A 21,236-nucleotide genomic window follows, 5' to 3' on the forward strand; every position below is an offset into this window, starting at 1 on the left:
AATGACTCGACCAGCTGCCAAGGCAGGCGACTAGAGATTGGGACCTAAGGGGACTTCTGTATCCGTCAGAGTCTCTCTAAAACTTGGTAGAGACTGTGGAAACCAAGTTGACACATGTGTTTAGCACAGTGCACCTGCATTTGAATTTAGTAGCCAGTCTTCTACGATCTCTAAGCAGTTTCCGGAAATTTGCTGCGTTGAGCATTGGGAATACTTGAATAAAGCAGTGGTCAGATGAATTTGCGTCACGAGAGTTCTTTTTTAAGGATCTGAACCAAGCAAAAATTGAGAAAAAAGTCAAGCGACTGAAGCCCTTTGTCACGTAAGAAAAATGTGCGTTAGTGACTTACTGTAATACATTTTGTTGCAGCCATAAAACTAAGTGTTGTATCAGTTCCTACACATGTTTCAGAATACTGCCTCAAGTGTAATAGAAGTCCAGCATTGAGAAAATAGCAATGCGTAACTGCACTCGGTAAGTTGCACTGTCCAGACAAATTTAGCAGCAAACGTCACAATCTATCGCGGGTTAGCACAACGTAATGTTGGCAAACTAACGTCGTCAAAGACACCCCGCTTCACTAGAGGAAGCTTTTTTTTTTACTCTGTTAAGAAGTAGTTCAATGTTATAGAAAATGAAACCGTTTTGGCTTCAACAAGCCTATAAAGAGTGGCGCTGTCAGAGGACGCTTCGTCGAAAACTTCGCCCTAATGAAATGTTCGTTCAGCGAAAGATCCGTGTATTCATATTAGGTGAAATAGCTGTTTGATATTTACTTTGACAAAACTCTTCTACTGGCAAAAAACTTGAAACGACCATCGCGGATTTATCGCAACGGAGAAAGCTGGCAGTGCCTCCGACTACAGCGCCACCGCTGCAAGCTCGCGAGTGGGAGCAACTAAGAAGCGGTCCGTTTTTACACCTCCCAATTCTAGCCACCCTAGCGAAGGCACGCGAGTACAACAGAATTACAGTGCACTAAAAGAATTCAGTGCGATGAGCGAAGGGAGTGCCGCCTTGCTTCGCATGTCACAGTGAATGGCACCCGAGGTAGCGGCGCTGTCGTCGGCCACTCTTGAAAGCTACCAGTTTTGTGCACAAGTACGTACGCACGACCGTCTCAATTCAGTGGTGTTCTTGGTGGCTTCTCGTTCTGTGTGGTTGTGTTCCACGCGTGCACTCTCATGTGAACGTGGCCACGTGCGGCAATGAGTGGAAAGCAACGCCTCAATCACTGCTACGCTCCAGGGTGCAGCACAGGGTACGCGCAAACTAACAGCGCGAAGAAGCTGTCGCTATTCAAGGTACCTGCAGACCCGGAAAGAAGATCCACGTGGGAAAGAAACCTTCATAGAACAGACAAGGCGCTGACCCTGGACTGCGCGGTATATGAGCTCCATTTTGACCAGCGTTTTATTGTGAGGGACTAGGTATACCGCATAAATGATGAGGAAGTTCGCATTCCACGTGGGACGCCCACGCTCACTTCGGACGCAGTCCCCACAATTTTGCCAAACCTACCAGCTTACCTGAGCAAGCAGCCCACTCCGAAGAGAAATGAGCGAAAAAGGAAGCGCGATGACGATGTCCCACAACAGAAAAAAGGCGCGTGGGGAGATTGCGGAGGTGACAGATGCCGACGAACCTTCTAATGGCAATGAAGTCTTTGCGGCCGCGACTGTCGCTGCGGTGATGGAAATCGAAACGGCCGGGAAGCGCTGGACGCTGCATGAACTTTACGACGTCGACGGAGTGTGCTTTCCCTCATGTTCCCTCGACTCACTTTCAGGCGAAGTCACTGTGGAAAAAGCCGTCTTCTTCACTGCAAGCAGTGTCGGTGCTTTGCACTCGAAGACGTTCGTGTGTGGTAAACAGGTGGCTGGCGCGTCAGTGACAACAATTCAAGATGCTATAGCCACTCTGCAGGAAGCCCATGACATGTATATATGCAAAGGCGCAGCATTGCGAGCTGAAAGCAGTCTCCCAACCAACTTAACAATGAAATTGCAAGGCCAAATTAAGTGCGAAGGCAGAGCAGTGTACAGTACTAACTGCCAAGACAGGGCAACGAAAGAAGGAATGGCTTGCGTCGTTTGCAAATACGTAAGAAAAGCCCTTGTTAGGCGGCAGTGGCGCCTCAAAAGGCGTCAAGAAGGGAGCCTGAACAGTCATAATGTTAGCTCGCTGTGCCGTAGCCGTCTTTCGAAGAAGCTGCAAGCTCGTACCCGAAGAAATCAACGACTTTTATTGAAGGTAGACAAGCTCACCTTACACATCAAGAAAATCAAAAGCGAGTGCGCTGCGACAGCTGATGAAATACTCGCTAAAAAGATAAGTGTGTTGTCGCCAAAGCAGCAGCTCGCTGTCAGGCAGTGCTTTCAGGCATCCAAAAGGAAGAGCTTGCGGGGCATGAAGTACGACAAAGAATGGATGCTTGAATGCATTTCACTCAAAATGAGAAGCCCGAAGCTCTACCAGTATATGCGAAGACAGAACATTTTGGCACTCCCAAGTGACACAACCCTCCGTAAGTACACCGCTCCGTACAGAAGCGACTATGGGTTCAATGAAAAGCTGCTGAGTGTGTTCCAAAAAAAAAAGTTGCCCACCTGGATGCGTTCCACCGACATGGTGGATTAATAATTGATGAAATGAAACTGGCTGAACATTTATCTGTGACCACAGGTGCGAAAATTGAAGGCTTTGTGGACGTCGGACCGTATACGGCCAAAAAAGACAAAACATTGCCATGCAATCATAACCCCGTCGTAATGTTTGTGCCGTGGGTTGGCAGCTGGACACAAGTAATTGGTGTTTTCGGGAGCAACGAGAACGTGAAACGGGACCTGTTGGCCAAAATTATTCTGGAATCCACAGTTCTAGCAGAAAGAGCCGGCCTCTTTGTGGACTACATAACATATGATGCAGCAGTTTGGAACCGGAAAATGTGGCGCATCCTTAACATTAGAGCTTTTTTAAAGGAAGTGGTGTGCAAAAAACCACATCCTGTTGACAGCAATCGGTTCCTACACTTTTTTTCTGATTTTCTTCATTTAGTCAAGAACGTTCTAAACAGGCTCCTTACTACAACTTTTGACACCTCAGATGGTGAAGTTTTGATGCAATTTGCAAGAGAAGCTCTCAAATGGGACAGTAATGCAGTCACAATGAAGGCGATGCCGGGGATCACCAGTGTCCACATAAGCCCAAAAAATTTCGAAAAAATGCGAACAAGTTATACGTTCCAGTTGTTTGGGCATGGTCCTTTGCGAGCATTTTTTTACCGTACTCAGTTGGAAAGGATCTGTGGTAAAATTGATGCGACAGAGAAATTCTTCATGAGAATGAAGTCACTGATTGCTGTGATGACAGCAAGGTACACAGCCGAAGCTCTCATACCCAACTCTGCAAGTGAAGAAAGCATTAAGGAAATGCTCAGTTTCGTGGACAACTGGGAGCGTCATGTTGATACGAAGAAGTTTCTCAGCGAGTCAAGTGCTTAGGGCTTAAGAGTCACTTTAACACGTACTCTAGAACTCCTCCGATATTTGCGTGAGAAATATGTTTCGCTACTTGTTGACATCCAGGCTGAGCCAAGATAAAGTGGAAAACTTTTTCGAAATCGTGAGACTTTCTTCCGGCTGCAACTCACACCCGACGCCACAGCAGTTCCTGCTCACTGTTCACTGTCTCTCTTTCTATAATTTGGCACACAGTGTTGCAGGCGGGAATGCAGAGGGCGATGTCATTAGTTCTCTTCTTCATGTTGGGGACAAGGAAGAAACTCCAAAGCAACAGCTGATTGATCAAATGAAGCTTTGCGGGGAAAAGCAAGCGGGACCTTCAGGCTCATGTGAAAGTGAAGCTGTGGAACATAAGTACCACATCCAGAGAAGCGACTCAAGGCTGACTTATTACATTTCCGGATATGTGGCGAGAAAGTGCCTGCTTCCCACCAAGTGTTCTGCATGTAATGACAGCCTCCTTCTCCCAGCAGAAGAAGGGCGCCGCTTGCATGCGGCAGAATTCGTGCGCCACAATGATCAAGGTGGTTTGCTCTACCCATCGGTTGAACTCTTCCGCTTTATGTCAAGACTTGAAGATACTTTCACAAGTTGCTTTATTGCACGAAACGTTCACCGGGACAGCGTAATGGACATCCTGCACATGATTCATTGTGCCGCTCCTTTGAAGGTGGAATGCAGCGCTCAAGCCGACAGTCTTACTCCTCGCATAGTCAGCTTTTATGTCACCACTCGGCTTCATTTTTTATGAAAGGCTTGAACAAGGCAAATGTGCGGTCAAAGAGAAAAGCAGCGCAACACCTGAAGCTAAGTAGACTAACTTATCTGTACTTCTACACCGTTAGCTTTGTGCATTCAAGGTGCACGAAAAACTTTTGTGCAAGTGAAAAACACGTGCAATAAAATCGAGTGGGAAGAGTGCTTTTGATGTTTTTTTTTGTACGTATCACAGGCTTTAAAAATTATCGTGCCTGAGTTTAATGCACGTGCCCCTTATAGTTGACATTCCCTACGTTTTTCATTATGACGATTATCACGCGGATATTTGGTTTCACGGATAACATTTGCTTCAAAAATTTAAAGCTCGCCAAATAGCCACAATGCATGAATGCTGCGCTAAGGGGAAAAATACAGAGCATCGTCTAGCCTTCTACTGCTACCAGCTTTTCTTTGCCGAGGGACGCGAAATCATACTTACAGCATAACATACCAATGCGGTTATGGAATACGCGAAGAATAATTGAAAGCCCAGCCACAATAGTGATAAAACAGCGGAGTTGCGTTACCCAACAAGCGTTACATTCTCCTGTTCCACGTACGCTGCCAAGGAGAGCCAGGGCGAGTTTTCAAGAGTGGTCGATGGCAGCGCCACCGCTGCAACTACCACCGCGTGCGTCAGGCAGCGGGGCGCGGACGCGTCACTGGAAAGTGTTCTAATACACTGTACCACAATGAGCGAAAAAGTAGTCTGTGAACGAGAGTTGTTGGTTGAAAAACAAACCTTACAGTATAGCCATCTTGCAGATTATTGAAAACTGTTCATTGCGCGTTCCTCGTTTGCGCGTGCCCCGAGAAACATTGCGGTTGGGCTACGGGGACGAGACGCGTGCTTATCGTTTTCTTAGATACCACAATGGGATGGCGCACTCAGTCCAATGTCTAAGTTAAACTAAATAATAATAATAATAATAATATGTATGGTTTAACATCCCGAAACCGTCATATGGTTATGACAGACACCATAGTGAAGGGATCAGGAAGTTTTGACTACCCAGGGTCCTTTAACGTTTACCAAAAATCTGAGCACAAGGGCCTTGACATTTTCGCCTCCATTGAAAACTCAGTCGCCGCAGCCGAGATTTGATCCCGCGACGTTCGGAATTGAAGTCGATTGCCATAACCACTAGATGCAACGCTGATCTTGCCACCCCGTCTCTTTCTCTGAGTATGCTTTTGTGGTTATCAATCATCTACAGATATCGCAATGGTTTGTTTAATAAATGAAGAATAAATGTTAGTCGTTCAGATGTAGATGTATCAAGCGTCCACGAGGGTACATCCACTTTGAATGGTGCTATAGCCATCGAACACCAAAACATACATTTTGAAAGCCCCCCTTTATCAATGTAAAGTAAACATTAAATTACCTCTGTAAAAGCACGTTTTACTTTCGTGCTAAACCGATTCCTATCTTTTCAATGAATGATTGATCCTATACTTTTTCAAAGTAAGTAATACATTTTCTTGCATATATTAAGGCTTGCGTGCATTAAAATTTGCCTTGTTTGCTGATAGTCAAATGGTTCGGCGCGTGCAAATAACAACATTGCTATTATATTGCCTTTATTATCAACTTCTCAATCATTTTCGTCAAAAAATGCATAATTTGCGGCGTTAGTGGCGTAGTACAATTTTTACACTCATAGTATTTGTATTAACATCTTTTCTTAAAGGGCGCCCAAGAGCACCCATCATTTGTATGGGCGTATAACTACGCCAATACAAATGGTGTAAGTAAACACTTTTTTCAAATAAACAAAATGTGGGAGTTTATAAGTTTCAAGCGTCGGACTATCCCTCGTTGCTTCCTTTCGAAATGGTCGTTAGCTGTATATGATGAGCCTAAACATTCTGGGTCATTCACACAGCACTAGCTCGTTACGCGAGGCACGCGGAAATGATTCATCACGTAAATATTTATTTATTTAGATATACTGTCGACCGTCTAATGAGGGTCTTTACAGAAAAGGTACGACATACTGTACAATCAAAGTAGGCACATAACTATACATTTCACAATGATAAATCAAATGTACATTTATACAAATTCATGGAAACTCTGCATTACAAATGAAAAACGAAACGCACACACCCTAATTCACAATGCAACATATAAGAATATCAATAAACATTACAACAAATCATATAAAAGTAAATAAAGTAAGTGCACAACTTCATTAATATTACCCTCACTGACTATGTTACTCGATAACCCCTTCCAATTTCTGATGAAATCAGGGAAGAAAGCATAACGGTACGCCTTCGTTCGCACAAAATAAGGTTGAGTACTCGTGTGTGGTTTGCCCTCTGGCTTCGTTTCCCAAGTTGTTGTACGTAGTTATTACTGTTAATTTTGAACTCCCCTTTCAACAATTGAAAGATGAACTTCTATATATTTTTACGTCTGCGCTTGTGTAGCGTCTCCAGATCACGGAGTTGTAGCATTTATGTGACTGAGTCGTTCTGCTCAGATCTCGAGAATATAAAGCGAGCCGCAAGCCGTTATATGCGAAGTTTATTTACCAGTACTTTTTGAGGGGGACTCACAATATTGGCATATTCCAGTATCGGCCGTATAAAAAGTTTTAAAAGCAAGAAGTTATACGTCCATACTTGCACCCTGTAGTTTTTTCCTTCATAAGTACAACTTCTGTGAAGCCCTAGAGCAAACATTATCAATATGCGTGTGCCGCTTCAGGTTATGCGTATTGCGAGACCTAGGTACCTAGACGCATTAATTGTCAACAAGGAGTGATTCCCGATTCGGTATTCAAATGACATTATTGTTTTTCTTTCCTAGAAATGTGGGTAACGGTATAGATTTCCAATAATTGATTTCTATTCCCGAAGCTTCACACCACGAGTGTAATTCCTTCAGACATTCGGCAATACTCAACTGGTCCCTCCCACCAGTCACTCGTGCGTAAACTAAACAATCGTCAGCAAACAGTTTGCGCTTTACTCGAGGTTTTGCTATATTTTGACATATGTCAGAAATAATAAGGGCTCAAGAACCGAGCTTTGAGGAACTCCAAAAAACGCTTCCAGTGAGCTAGGCTTAGAGTTGTTAATTTTCACGAATTGCTTCCTGTAATTTAGGTACGCTTTAATCCAATTCTGTAGAAGTTGACAGAATGTAGCACAGCGAAGCTTATACAGTAATCTGTCGTGAGGTACCTTATTGAAGGCCTCAGCGCAATCTATGCAGACGACATCAATTTGTTCATTCATACGTAAAGCAGTCGCAAAGTCATGAATAGTTTCAATAAGCTGTGTTGTAGTCGAAACTTTACTCCTAAAGACATGCTGATAAGGATAAAGGTAATTTTTATATTCCAGGAATGTGACAATATGCTTGACAATGATATGTTCTGATATTTTGCAACAGATAGATGCCAGTTACACGGGACGGTAGTTATTGGCGGACAACCGATCACCACTCTTCAACACAGGGACAAATACAGCTGTGCTCCTGTCAGATGGCACTGAACTAGAACAAATAGAACAAATAGACTTTTGAAAAATAACTTCCAAGTAGTAAGATATCCACTCCGCATAACTCTGCATAAAAGGGGTGGGTATTTGATCAAGCCCGCATGCTTTTTTAGAATCAAGGGACAATAGACTCTTCAATACTCCTTCTCGGCTGATAGTAATATCACCCATCGGCTCAGATAAGTGGTATATTACATCCTGTGTTTCAGCGTCACATCCGCGCCTTGTAAAAACTGACTGAAAATTATGTTGAAGCGCCCTAAAAAAAAACAGACGAACAGAAGAGGCTGACAAGGACAGCGCTTACTCTCAAAACTGAAGGTTTATTAGTCAGAAACATTATTTAAAGCGGATACATGGTCTTTCGCGCTTGTGCATCAGAACAGGGTGCAACAGAAATCACTCGTGTCAGGATTATGAAAATTGTTCATATTATGTGTCATTTATTATATTTTACAAGTACTCGGTGTCGAGATACGCGTATTCTTTATCATGCAGCATAATAGTAGCTTGGCTAACACATTCATGTCCCCTCTTTCGGATGTGGTAAGATTACACTATCTCGCGTGTTAGCTGATCCTTGTGTCGAAATAATGTTTCCATTTCCTCAAAGACAGGGTAACATCTGCAGTTTTTATAGTGATCTACAAGATGACTGTTGCTCGATGCCTTAACAGATGCGAGATGTTTTCTAAGACGGTCGTTCACGCATCTTCCTGACTGGCCTATGAAGACTTTTCCACAAGAAAAGGGTGTCGCATGTACTACTCGTTTTACGCGAACATGTTTCTGTGTTTTACGGAGCAAGATTTCGAACTTATGGGCTTATTAACGCGTGCACACACAAGCTTGCTATAGTTGCTGCTAGCGAGAGCAAGCGCTGTCCTTTTCAGCCTCTTCTGTCCGTCTGTTTTGTAGTGCGCCTTAACATAATTTTCAATTATGAACGTAATCCAACTGGCCCAACCTGCCATCCTGCTGTTGATTGAAAGAAAATGTTTAGTCTATCTGCAATATCAGCATTCTGCGTCATGATTTCATTTCGACTTTTCAGCCGGTCAATTTTATCGCGCCTATAAGACATATAAAGCCAGAACTTGCGAGGCGAATGTTTAACGAAAGAACTCAACTGTTGACCAAAAACGCCCTCTTAGATTTTAACAAGTCTTTCTTCAATTCTTTCCGTGTGCGTGCTATTTCTTCGAAGGCGTGGTTGCGTCTTCTCCGCAGCCTTTCTAACTTTTGCTTCTTTGAATAATATCTCGTGTTATCCAAGGATTACGCTTTTTAGTCTTCTTTACTAGGAATAAGTTTGTTGATGCAATATATAATAATACCTTTAAAACATAGCCACGATTCTTCAACTGTTTCGCCCTCGGATGCGGGCTAAAAATGACCAAATGAATTCCTCGACATGTCAAGAATAGAATTGTCGTCTGCGCTTGTGTAATCTTTTACTTGCGCGGTCTTATAGGTTCTAGCTCGTGAAACACTCAGTGGAATAGTAACAGAGACCAATATATGATCAGAAACTCCCTCATCAACGCATATTTTATAATTGCACATTGTGTTTGAAAGGAACACCAGGTCCAACACTGACCAAAACGAAGATGTTATCCTTGTATACTCGCACACTATTTGCGTTAAGTTAGGAGCGAACATAATATCCAACATCTTTTCAAAAGATGTTGGGAGATGTGACCAGGCAAGAAAGCGTCCCAGTTAATATGGGGTAGATTAAAGTCTCTTTTAGGAATCAGCCTGGTGTTCCCATTTACATAGGCACAAAGAAAGTTATTCAATTTATCAAGACAGTCTGACGCTATTGCGGGTGGTCTGTACACGACACAAAGAAGGTATACTGTGTGAAAAAGGCTTATTCTACACCACACTGTTTCTGGTACTTTGCTATGAACTTGTGAGGCCACAACCCCCTCCCACCCTCGTCAGCCCCTGTCAGATCTAAAGATTTGGTAGCCGTCTGGCACAATGCAGTTATCAGGGACGCAACTGTGTAGCCACGTTTCAGTTATGGCCAACACATCAGGACTTTGCGATAGCAATATGTATTCAAGTTCATTGAAGATGCTTCGGGCATTAAATAAGAGAAACCGGAGCTATGTCTGTGGTGAAAAAAAGGGGTGTTCCTAGCGTGTTAGATAACATACTCTCGTTTATTGTTCTGCTTTTTGCTGGATCGGCAGCCTCAAGAGCATTTCTCTGTGCCTGTTTATCAGCACGATTTCGAAACAGGTATCGTTCTTTTAGAATGACAGCTCAGTTGTATAGATCACCGTTCATTTTAATCTTATCATGCACCAACTTAAGCTGTGCACCGTTAGCCCTATCTGAAGCTGCACTTTTCCATAGCTTGCGCCCTATTTCAACCGTGTGTTGGGCGTAGTCATGGCTTATGGTTATATCGGTCTCTTTCTGTTTATTGCAGTTTTAAGAGCAATTTCTTTCTCACGGTAATCATAAAACTTCTTGTTTATGGGCCTATCTTTCCCAGGTTTTTCCTTACCGAGTCAATAGATTTTTTCAATTGTTTGGTTTTCAATACCAAGGGTTTTTTTAAAGATCGCATCGACCGCAACTTTCTTCAAATCAACAACGAAGCTTCCTTGCTTTCGGGAACGCCAAAAACCAGCAGAAGTTAAGATTACTGTGTTTACTGCGATTTTCATAATCTGCAATTTAGCAGCTTGTTTCTGCACGATATTCTCTAGGCTCTGAATTCATTCATTTATTTTCTGTATTACCGTAAGATAGCCGCTTATTTTTGCAGTTCTAGCGTTCAATACACCGATTTCTTTGTTAAGCGCGTCAATTTCACGGTCCGAGGCCTCTTGGTTATCTAGAATAGCTTGTAACATTTGAGTAATAGTTGGTCCAGGGTTTTCCTCTATACCACCCGACAGCAGAATAGAAATTGTTGTACAGCAATGACAAAGAATACTGAAACATCTTTCAGGGCATGGAACCAGCGTGCATAGGTGCAAGCCAAGTCTTAGGCCTGTTGTTCGTCGGATGCGTGCCGTGCCTTTTGAAGAATCTGCTGTAGTGCTCGTCCTTGAGTAGATCCACCACCGATGACGTAATGCGCAGTGACTGAGCATTCGAATACCAGTAGATAAATCCCAGCCTTGTCTCGCTGTCCGTCTCGTAGAACGATGGCAGCTGCGAGGCAGTACGGCGATGAGACGGCAGAAAGACACAGCATAGCCTGCATAGGTGCAAGCAAAGTCTTAAAGCTGGTGCACACCGGCGACTAGCAGCGGTCGCGCGACCATTCGCGAACGGTCGCAAATGTCCGCAAAGCGACTGCTTTGGCTATAGTCGCTTCCTGACCGATTCTTCAGTCGCGTGACTGCGGTCGCAAAGCTGCTAGAACCGATGAGCGATGGTCCATTTTTGTTTGTTGTTGTTTTTTCATTGTCCTGGCCTTCTGCCACCAGATACAAACGAGTGCGTTCCTCTGGGTCTGTGGCACCATGGCCACCATGGAATACTTGGCTTGGAGATGGTGGGGCGCAGCAGTTCAAGCAAAGGGTAGAGCTTACGTGGCGGAATTCGCAAGAAGCTAACAAACGTCAAAGAAAGAGAAAATAAATTGTGCACTATCTTTCCCCGTATTCAGAATCGTTTTTTCTCCTGAACTTTACTTGTCACCGCATTCAATGCAGCGTGTTTGGAACGCGTTTGTGCTTCATGCCTTGGCAACGACTTAAGACATCGCGTTCGAAACGCGTTTGTGCTGTATCGTAGAGTGTGGCAAGTCATTTTAAATTCAACGACGGTTTCTGAATACGTACGACTCTCGATAATACTCCTCGTCGTCTCAGCGCCGCTCTGGAGGTAGGTGACTTGCATGGCCGGCCAACTCTCGCGATCGAAGGGACGGTCACACCCACCACCGGTTTTTTTAAGGGGCGAAGCTCCTTTCAGCGGCACCCGTTCGTCCCTCGTAGTCGTAGTATCAGTATGCAACCAGTCTTACATTTTGACCTCCAAGGTGGTGTCGGTGGGAGATTTTTTTCTGTGCGTTGTTGAAGAATGAAAAATTGGCAGCGTGCGCGTTAACTAAAAGCCGAATACTCCCGTCTCTCATTCCCCCTTAGCAGCCATTGTCGTGTACATTGAGCACTATCTTACAACAAAGGGTTGCTACGTTATACTCGCTGGACGTAACCTCCTTGGTTTTAGAAAGGTTTAGCGAGCGTTGAGCCGCAGTGCCATGAATACAGTGAACTAGTATATACCATGAACTCGAGGTGGCTAAAGGTGGGAAGTAGACACGAAGCGCAAACCGTAAGAAAGTGTGCGTGTGCCTCCTCTCGTTCAGCCCTTGGAATGTCCGCTGGATGCCGGTGCTTCTATATGAGGAATATAGGATGAAAAGATGCGAGATGGTGGTACTTAGAGTGTTGAATAGGTGGACGAACGGACACACAGACAAATGCATGGAAGGACGCACAGATGAACGTGCGGACGCACGAACAGGAAACATCGCACGGACGGGCGGATCGACGCACGAGCGGCCACACAAACGCACGCATGGACGGACGGAAGCAAGAACAAATGGACAGACGGATGCTTCGCCCCACTCTCCATCATTCACTCCGTGGATATGCTGCCATTTTTTTTTCTTTCGAGGCATCTGTGCTGCCAGCGCTGACACCATGGCTCAGCGCACCAGCACCATGACAATCTCTTGTTCTTCGCTTGAATTGAACTCCTTGACGCTGTTGGGAACGCTGTGCGAGAACGGACGAAATCAATAAATGTGGCGCGCTCGGTTTGCTCCACTCACTGAGCTGGTGGCGATCAGCTGATCGGCGCCGGTCTCTAGAGTTCTCGCTGATAACGAGATCCGGAGGGGACTCTCCGGTTTTGCGACTTTCGGTCGCTCGCATGCAGCATATGCAGGTGACGCTCTTTGGTTGGCAGTCGCGAATGGTCGCGCGACCACTGCTAGTCGCCGGTGTGCACGAGCCTTTAGGCATGTTGTTCGTCGAATGCCTGCCGTGCCCTCTCTTATGCATGACCACTTATGCACGACCACGCAAGAAGCAAGAAAATGAGCTATTTTCACCTTGCCGTACTGCTTGCCATTGGTTCTTTGGCACTTAAAATTTTCTGCGGGCCATAAAATTGCCTGCTTGTTAAATTACGTTCCGAATGTCTGAAATGCCGTGGTGTTTATTACAGAGCATGCACATTAAACAGCACTCAAGTTCACGTGCTGAACAATATCCAAAATATTTTGGAATAGCCGGGGAGAATTTCTTTCTCAATGCAATTCGGCTAGGCTATTCGCCGATCACATTAGAAGCGGCTACTTATAGCATGAGCTGGCGCGGTAGATTCATGTAAATATAATAAAATATTTTCGCTTGTATCATAACGGCATTTAGCAGTTTGTGGGCTTATGCATATTTGTGAGCTCATTCTTGCTTAGAAAAAAAAAAGGAAGAGATAGACATAAGCAGCGCTGCACGTCTGCGCTTCTATGCTGTGTGAGTTGTATTTTGAGCTGTAAAGGACATTTAAAGTTGAATGTAAACCAACTTGCCCGATTCCTTATGAAGTATTCTTAGGGCTAGAAACCATGGTCTTTCACCTTCTCCATATCCAGTGAATCAAGTTGCAGGGCAAGCTCAAAAGCTCAGCTTCCCACTGAGCTCGAGTCTACTGCATTATTCGTCACCACTTTGCAAGCTGCTGCCATAGCTCCAAGTTGCCATAAGCAAGGTTGATCAGATTTATCGGAGACTACTGCGGAAATTTTTTTGGCACTTCCAGTACGGCGAAACTATATCATTTAGAAAGATTCGTCGCAATCAGCGGCTCACAGCAGCTTCGACAGAGCAGCAGAGATGCTAATCCTTTTCGATGAAAGAAAATAATTTTCCTGGAGCAGCAAATGCCTTGACCTGTTCATAAGAAGTTAGTAATTTCCTTTCATAACTGCCTCAGCCAGTCGCAGCAGAATAAAAACACGAACAAGCGATGTAATATAAAGCACCTGTTCAGCGCTAGCCTAGCTGCTGTGCAGTGCTACAGCACAGGGCGGAAAGCGTCGCAAACAACCTTCAAGGTAAATTGTCACTGCTGAAATGCTGGAAAATCATCACTACATGATGACATATATTCATAATATTTTAATTTCCCCGTAACGATAAAATTGAGTGATTACAGTGGTGAAGGAAAATTTTGCCTTTGTTGTTGTTTTCTTTAGCGTGCCGCCGACAGTGACCACTGTCCTAACCTTTTTCAGCGAAAAGACTTGCGCCCCCCCCCCCCCCCTGGCGGATACACCTATGAATATTGCCCGGTTTCACTGTCAGTAATTCTCAGCGCAAACCGCTACTGCGGTGCTCGAGAAGCTTCGGGACTGTAGTAAATCATTTTGTTGAGATCACGCCCACTTTGCGAACATTACAGATTATTCTGAAACCTACCTGGCCTCCAGGGTAAACGGTGGAATATTCGATGGCACATGAAGAAATGGCAACGCGCTTTACCGCTTGTAAGTTAATCGACGGCCGCCGCTCATTTGCCGTTCTCAGTGCTTGTGTGTATCGCTGCAATATAAATTTCCCTTCACGGGCATCATCATCATCATCAGCAGCAGCAGCATCATCATCAGCCTGACTAGTCCACTGCAGGACAAAGGCCTCTCCCATGTTCCGCCAGTTAACCCGGTCCTGTGCTTGCTGCTGCCAATTTATAGCCGCAAACTTCTTAATCTCATCTGCCCACCTAACCTTCTGTCTCCCCCTAACCCGCTTGCCTTCTCTGGGAATCCAGTTAGTTACCCTTAATGACCAGCGGTTATCCTGTCTAGGCGCTACATGCCCGGCCCATGTCCATTTCCTCTTCTTGATTTCAGCTATGATATCCTTAACCCCCGTTTGTTCCCTAATCCACTCTGCTCTCTTCTTGTCTCTTAAGGTTACACCTACCATTTTTCTTTCCATTGCTCGCTGCGTCGTCCTCAATTTAAGCTGAACCCTCTTTGTAAGTCTCCAGGTTTCTACTCCGTAGCTAAGTACCGGAAAGTTACAGCTGTTATATACCTTCCTCTCGAGGGATAGTGGCAATCTACCTGTAATAATTTGAGAGTGCTTGTCAAATGTGCTCCACCCCATCCTTATTCTTTTAGTTACTTCAATCTCGTGGTTTGGCACCGCGGTTATTACCTGCCCTAAGTAGACATAGACTTTTACAACTTGAAGTGCACTAATACCTATCTCGAAGCGCTGCTCTTTTCCGAGGTTGTTGTACATTACTTTCGTTTTCTGCAGATTCATTTTAAGACCCACCTTTCTGCTCTCCTTGTCCAACTCCGTAATCATGAGCGAAAACATCTAAGCTTGGTCTTGCAAGACTTCCTTGAGATAATAACCAGTGGGACATTAGCCCAGGTGTCCGACGGTCAAATAGCCGTCTACAGCTATAAAATGTCGTGACAAAGATATCTATTAGCCCTTTCGACTAGCCGTTCAAGACATTCATTAGGCGGGAAATTGTTTCTTTTGTGTTTTATGGGCTGGATATTTCCAACCTTGATTCCGGATGTGAAGGAATCATGCGTGGTGTGCTCGACGCAGTGCAACCTCTATAGACTATGTGCTTGTGTCGCAGAGTCTTTCTCGCCTTCTCAATGCCTTCGACATAGATAAGGAAACATACTAAAGCATTGGAAGCCATGATTATTGTATTAAAGATGAGTTCTGAACTCAATGCCTCTAACCAAATAACCGCATGAGATCCGAGGGTTCAATGCATCTTCCAAAGAAAGCTATTTAGGTGGGGGACGCGGAATGCGAAGACAGTAAACAGAGATGAAAGGTGGAAACGTGCGAAGACTACGTCACCATATTCCGCAGCATTATGCGCTGGCATGTGTCCCGAAACAAGAACCCCGTGGGTCACAATATGGAGGCACAAGGAAGTCACCCAGGCGTGACAGGCACGCTGAAAGGCAAACCGTGCACACCACCGGGTGGTCAAGGAAAAATACCTTGACGTCTGTAGCGACAACTGCCAGCTCTACTTGAAGCTGAAGCATGAAATGCAGGCTCTGGTTCAGGCAAAGCTCGCCAATGCTAATAAACAGACCTTACAGAACCTGCGGGAAGAAGGAAAAGCCACGGGTGCAAAACTCTAGAACTATGTCCGGACGCTTGATAGAAAACAACAGCCACAGTTTCAAATCACAGATGCTGAAGAAGGACGGCAAGTTGTAGACCTGTGATAGTAACCGATGCACCTTTAACGACCTTGTATTGTCAAACAAGCATCAATGACAATCGTACAACAGTCAAGACTAGAAGCATGCCGAGGTTTCCACACTTCTTGGAAACAATCTGGGTTTTCTCTCACCTGGTTGTTGAGCAGGTGCTCTCCCGCCTTCGGACACACAGTCAAGCAGCCAGACAGCACAATAGCCCACATAATTAAGTGCCCAGACTTAGACTGTAAGAATATGCTGGCTGGTTTCTTCAACATGTAAGATGGCGCCGAAATATTGAAGGAATTGTGACTCGGCAGAGTAGTGCTGATCCCCAAGAAAGGAGCCATGCAGGTTGAGTGACTACAGGCCACTGGCAACTCATCTGCGCACCCTGCAGAGCCTTCACGCAAATGATCAAATACTGGGTCTACGTATGGGTGGAGTCTAGAGGTCGAGGTACAAAATGGCTTCAGAAAGGGCACTCGGTTGGAAGACAAATTCTTCGTGATAACGGTATGTGCTGAGATTGCCAAAAAGAAAAATTGACAACTGCTTTGCTGCTTTCTGGATGCGGAGCATATGATAATGTCCCGCATGCCAATCTCTTCAGCTGCTTGAAAGACTTGGATCATCTGAAAACACTACTGCTAACAATTAAGCAGTTTTACAGAGTTTTACAGCGTCAACATTTTTACGGCTTTCTTTTCTGGAGGCACATCAGAATCTGTTGTGTTCTTCAAGGGAATTTGTCAGGGTTGCCCACTACCACCAATACTGTGCCTAATGTATGTGCCCGAAGTCTTGCTTGTTCGATCCTTTCTTTTGTGGCTCTCACCCGCTAAGGGGGATCGGCCAAGAAGCCGGTGGTTAATGCAAGTCAGTACCTTTATGTTTTCCAGGCTAGGGGAATAGTATTACTTTGTTTTGACTGTGAAATTAATTTTGCACAATGTAAAAAGGGGGGGGGGTGGAGAAGAGAAATAATAAAATTTGTTGAATATCTGAGGTGTATTCGTTATATGAAATTCTTCTGTAGGTTAAATCATTACAGTGTAACAGCTAAATAATCAATGGTAGATTGGCTAGTAAAAATCGAGAGCTGATCAATGGCTTAGTAAGGTAATCTTGTTGTGTTACATAGGTATTCGCAGAGTTCCTATCGCTGTGCCCTAATGGTCGATATGTTCGGGTTCATTACAGCTTGAGCACAGAGGGGATGGCTCTAGACCAGACCTATTTAAGTAGAAATTAAGAGGTGGTACACGGCAACGAAGCGTTGTTATAGAGACTTTCAATTTACGCGTGGGACACCATTTATTATTTCATGTAAAGTGCAGGTGCGAGAAATGTGTATTCGGTATCGTAATTTTAGATGAGTCTTCAAGAAGGGAAAGTTTTCTGAACCTCGCTGCTGTTACATAAGCTGTAAGAGGCATGATTGGCACGATCGGAAGATCGAGGGATGTTCGCGCGAGTGTGTCAGCCATCTCATTTATAAATATACTACGATAGCCTGGCACCCATATCATTCGCACTAGACGAATGTTTGCTTGGATTAATGATTTAGGAGTTTTTAGTACTGCTGATGCCGACGACGATAACGAAAATTGTAGCAATCCACGGAGTGAATGATGGAGACTGGAGTGAAGCATTCGTCCATCCATTCGTTTTTGCTTCCGTCCGTCCATGCGTCCAATTGTGTTACCATCTATGCGTCCATCCGCCCGTCCGTGCGTGCGTCTGTTCGTGTGTCCGTTCCTGCGTTCGTCCATGCATCCGCCCCTGCGTCCGTTCATGTGTCCGGCCATACATCTGTCTATGTGTCCGTTCGTCCATCTATTTAACACTCCAAGTACCACCATCTCGCATCTTTTCATCATATATTCCCCATATAGAAGCACCGCCATCCAGCGGACATTCCAAGTACTAAACGAGAGGTGGCACACGCACACTTTCTTATGGCTTGCACTTCGGGTTTACTTCCCACCTTTAACCACATCGAGTTCATGGTATATACCTGTTCACTGTATTCATGGCACTGCTGCCCAACGCTCGCTAAACCTTTCTGAAACCAATAAGGTTATGCCTAGCGAGTATAACGTAGCAACCCTTTCTTGTCAGATAGTGCTCAATGTACATGCCAATGGCTGCTAATGGGGAACGAGAGACAGAAAAATTCGGCTTTTAGTTTACGCACACGCCGCGAACTTTTTATTGTTTAACAAAGCACAGGAGAAATCTCTCACCGGCACCACCTCGCAGGTCAAAATGTAACACAGGTTACACACTATGACTACGACTACGAGGGACGAACGGGTGGCGCTTTAAGAAGCTTCGGCCCTAAAAATGAACACACGGAATACGAGTCAATCATTATCACAGCTGTCGAATGAGTCGCAGGAAGTTTAGGAAGAGCCAATGTGACGGTCGTTAATTCTGCTTCAACTATTGGTGTATAATCTGGAAGGCGTAATGAAAATGACCAGAATAATGAGAGAGAAAAAATACCCACACCTGCCTTCTCGCCCCTCATAGATGCATCTGTTGTAATTACTATATTAGTAACTAATTTAGACAGGTGTTCTTCTAGTAAGCCCATCAAATATTTAGAAGGCAAGTGTTTAGCATTCATTTGGAAGATATCGTCAAATTTTATTTGCACTTGGCCGATTGGCTTGTCAGATGGTCTAATCTCAAATATATTAGAATTTAAAGCATCTAGAAGTGTTTGAACAAATAGCACTTGGGGTTTATATACAAGGGACCAATGCTCATTGAAGAAGATATCGGGTTCGGCAAAGAACACAAACTGTCGCCTTCCTAAAGTAGATTAAAAAAAGTTTTAATTAGGTTTTAACTGTTAAAATGCAGAATCTGCAAGCGAGAGTTGGTATCTGAGCTTCTTGATACAAAACAGCGTTAGCTGTGAATTTTGGCACACCTAAACAACTTTGAAGAGCTTCCCGCTCTAAGAGAGTCAAGGGGTTTATTTTGTATGCTGGTCCACCAGAGAATAGTACACATCCGAATTCAAGAATAGGACGAACGTACATGCGATAAAATAATGATCAGCGTATCTCTTCGAAGACCGGAACGGAAGCGGCCAAGCCTACCTATCATCCCAACAGTGCGTGTAGCCTTAATTTTATTAGGTTCAATGTGATCACGCCAGCTTTGTTTTTAGTCATACAATACACCCAGATATTTAATACAGTTAACTTGGGGAAGTATTTCTTGGTGGTACTGAAGAGAAATAGTGACTGGTACGTCCAATGGAAAACCATTATTGCACTTTTAGTTACGTTCAGATTCGTATGAATTTTCTGAAACCAGGTTTCCAATGTTGCTAACTAAAACTGTAAAGTCGAATGTAGTAAATGAATATCACAGTCAGATGCAGAAAAAAAAACGTAATATCATCTGCATATACATATACTTGTACCTTATCACTCAGTGGTATTGAACTTAACAAAATGTAAAATATCACTGGCGATAGAACAGAGCCTTGAGGAACACCTCTCGTTTGGCTATACTTCGGTGTGGAAACACCTCGTTGGAGCAAGAAAACTTTGTCTTTTAAAATTTCGTAAATCCAATTTGTTATGTACTGCAAGAACGTTAGGTATTTTAGGGCATTGATGAGAATATCATGTTCAACAGTATCATATGCCTTGGCTAAATCAAGGGTTACTAGTGCCGCATATTGTCGTCCGTGGCGAGCAAGCTTTCTACGAGCCTTTAAGTCAACGTGCGCCCACCATACAAAATAACCTGGTCTAAATCCGATCTGGCACGCACGGAGTATTGCATTATCTGTTATGAACTTCACAATTCTAATGTAAAGTATTCTTTCTATTAACTTAACTACTTGTGATGTTAAAGCGATTGGCCTAATGTTATCTATCTGCATTCCTAGTCCCTGTATTTTAAGAAGCGGTGTTATTTTTGCAAGTCTCGAATCAGTAGGTATCCAACTATCTTCAAGTGAATAGTTGACAACGTTAAGGAGGTATTCAGGAGAGGTGTCGAATAATATTTTTAACATTCCTGAAGTGACGCCATCTGGTCCAGGACCTGTGTTTGGCAGAATACGAACGACGTGCGCAAGTTCATCTCTACGTACTTCAATAAAATCATTTCCGAATGAAGGTTTTACAAATTTTATTTTAATTTGTGTTCTAAATGTCTTCTCTAATCTTAATGTAATTTCAGTTAACGTATCTTCCAACTCTTTTGGAGAGAAATTAACTGAGTCAATGTTTACAGGTGCTGCAATAGCTTTATGATTACGGAGAAACAGTGAGTAGAGCTTTCTTCTTGCCGCTCTTGGATAGATAGCTATAGCATTTTTCTTCATTATCGTCTTTCGCTAATGAAATTGTTCTCTTAAACGTAGCTTTAGCATATAAATAATTTCTCCAATTAGTAGGACGTTGGTTGGCAAGGATTTTTTACATTCCAGTTTTGCGGCGTCAATAATCTCTAGCACAATCCAGATTCTACCACGCAGATATGAATTTTCCTTTTGTTGAAGATATAGTGAACTGTGATTTTTTGATTGTACGCTTTAGAGTGACACAAAGGCTCATAGCTTTCATATTTGATTCCATACTGGGCAAAGAAGACAACGTTGACTGTAAATTCTTTTTAAATTTAGAGTAGTTTACGAAGCTTTGCACCTGGCAATCTACCGTCACTAAGGAAATGCTGACTTCAAATACCAGGGGGCAATGATTACTACTTGTAGCGGTATCAAGAACAGTCCAAGACGATATTGTCACATTTGAGCTAACAAATTTCAAATCTAAGACGGACCTCGAATTACATCGAACGAATGTGGGAATTCTCGAATTCAAACAAATAAGGTTATTCCGATTAGTCCAGTCCCACAACCGTTTTAAAGATAAATCAGTGCGGAATCCCCACGACACGTGATGGGCATTGAAGTTTCCCGCAAATAGTATACTGTTTCTGCAAACACTCACAGTTACATCAAGGGCTCTTTGATCTTGTATTCCAGCTGGAAAGTAGTTGTTGACTATAGATAGTGGCACGCATCCGGGAAAGCGAATTTCCAGAACCAATACTTCATAATCGTGTGATATTCGTTTGTAAACTAAGTGTGCTTTAAGACAAATTTTGGATAAAATGAAAAAAAAAAATCCTCCACCACGTGAGTCTCCGTCCAGTCGAA

The sequence above is a fragment of the Rhipicephalus microplus genome, chromosome 3, assembly GCF_043290135.1.
Source record: "Rhipicephalus microplus isolate Deutch F79 chromosome 3, USDA_Rmic, whole genome shotgun sequence".
Taxonomy (NCBI): Eukaryota; Metazoa; Arthropoda; class Arachnida; order Ixodida; family Ixodidae; genus Rhipicephalus; species Rhipicephalus microplus.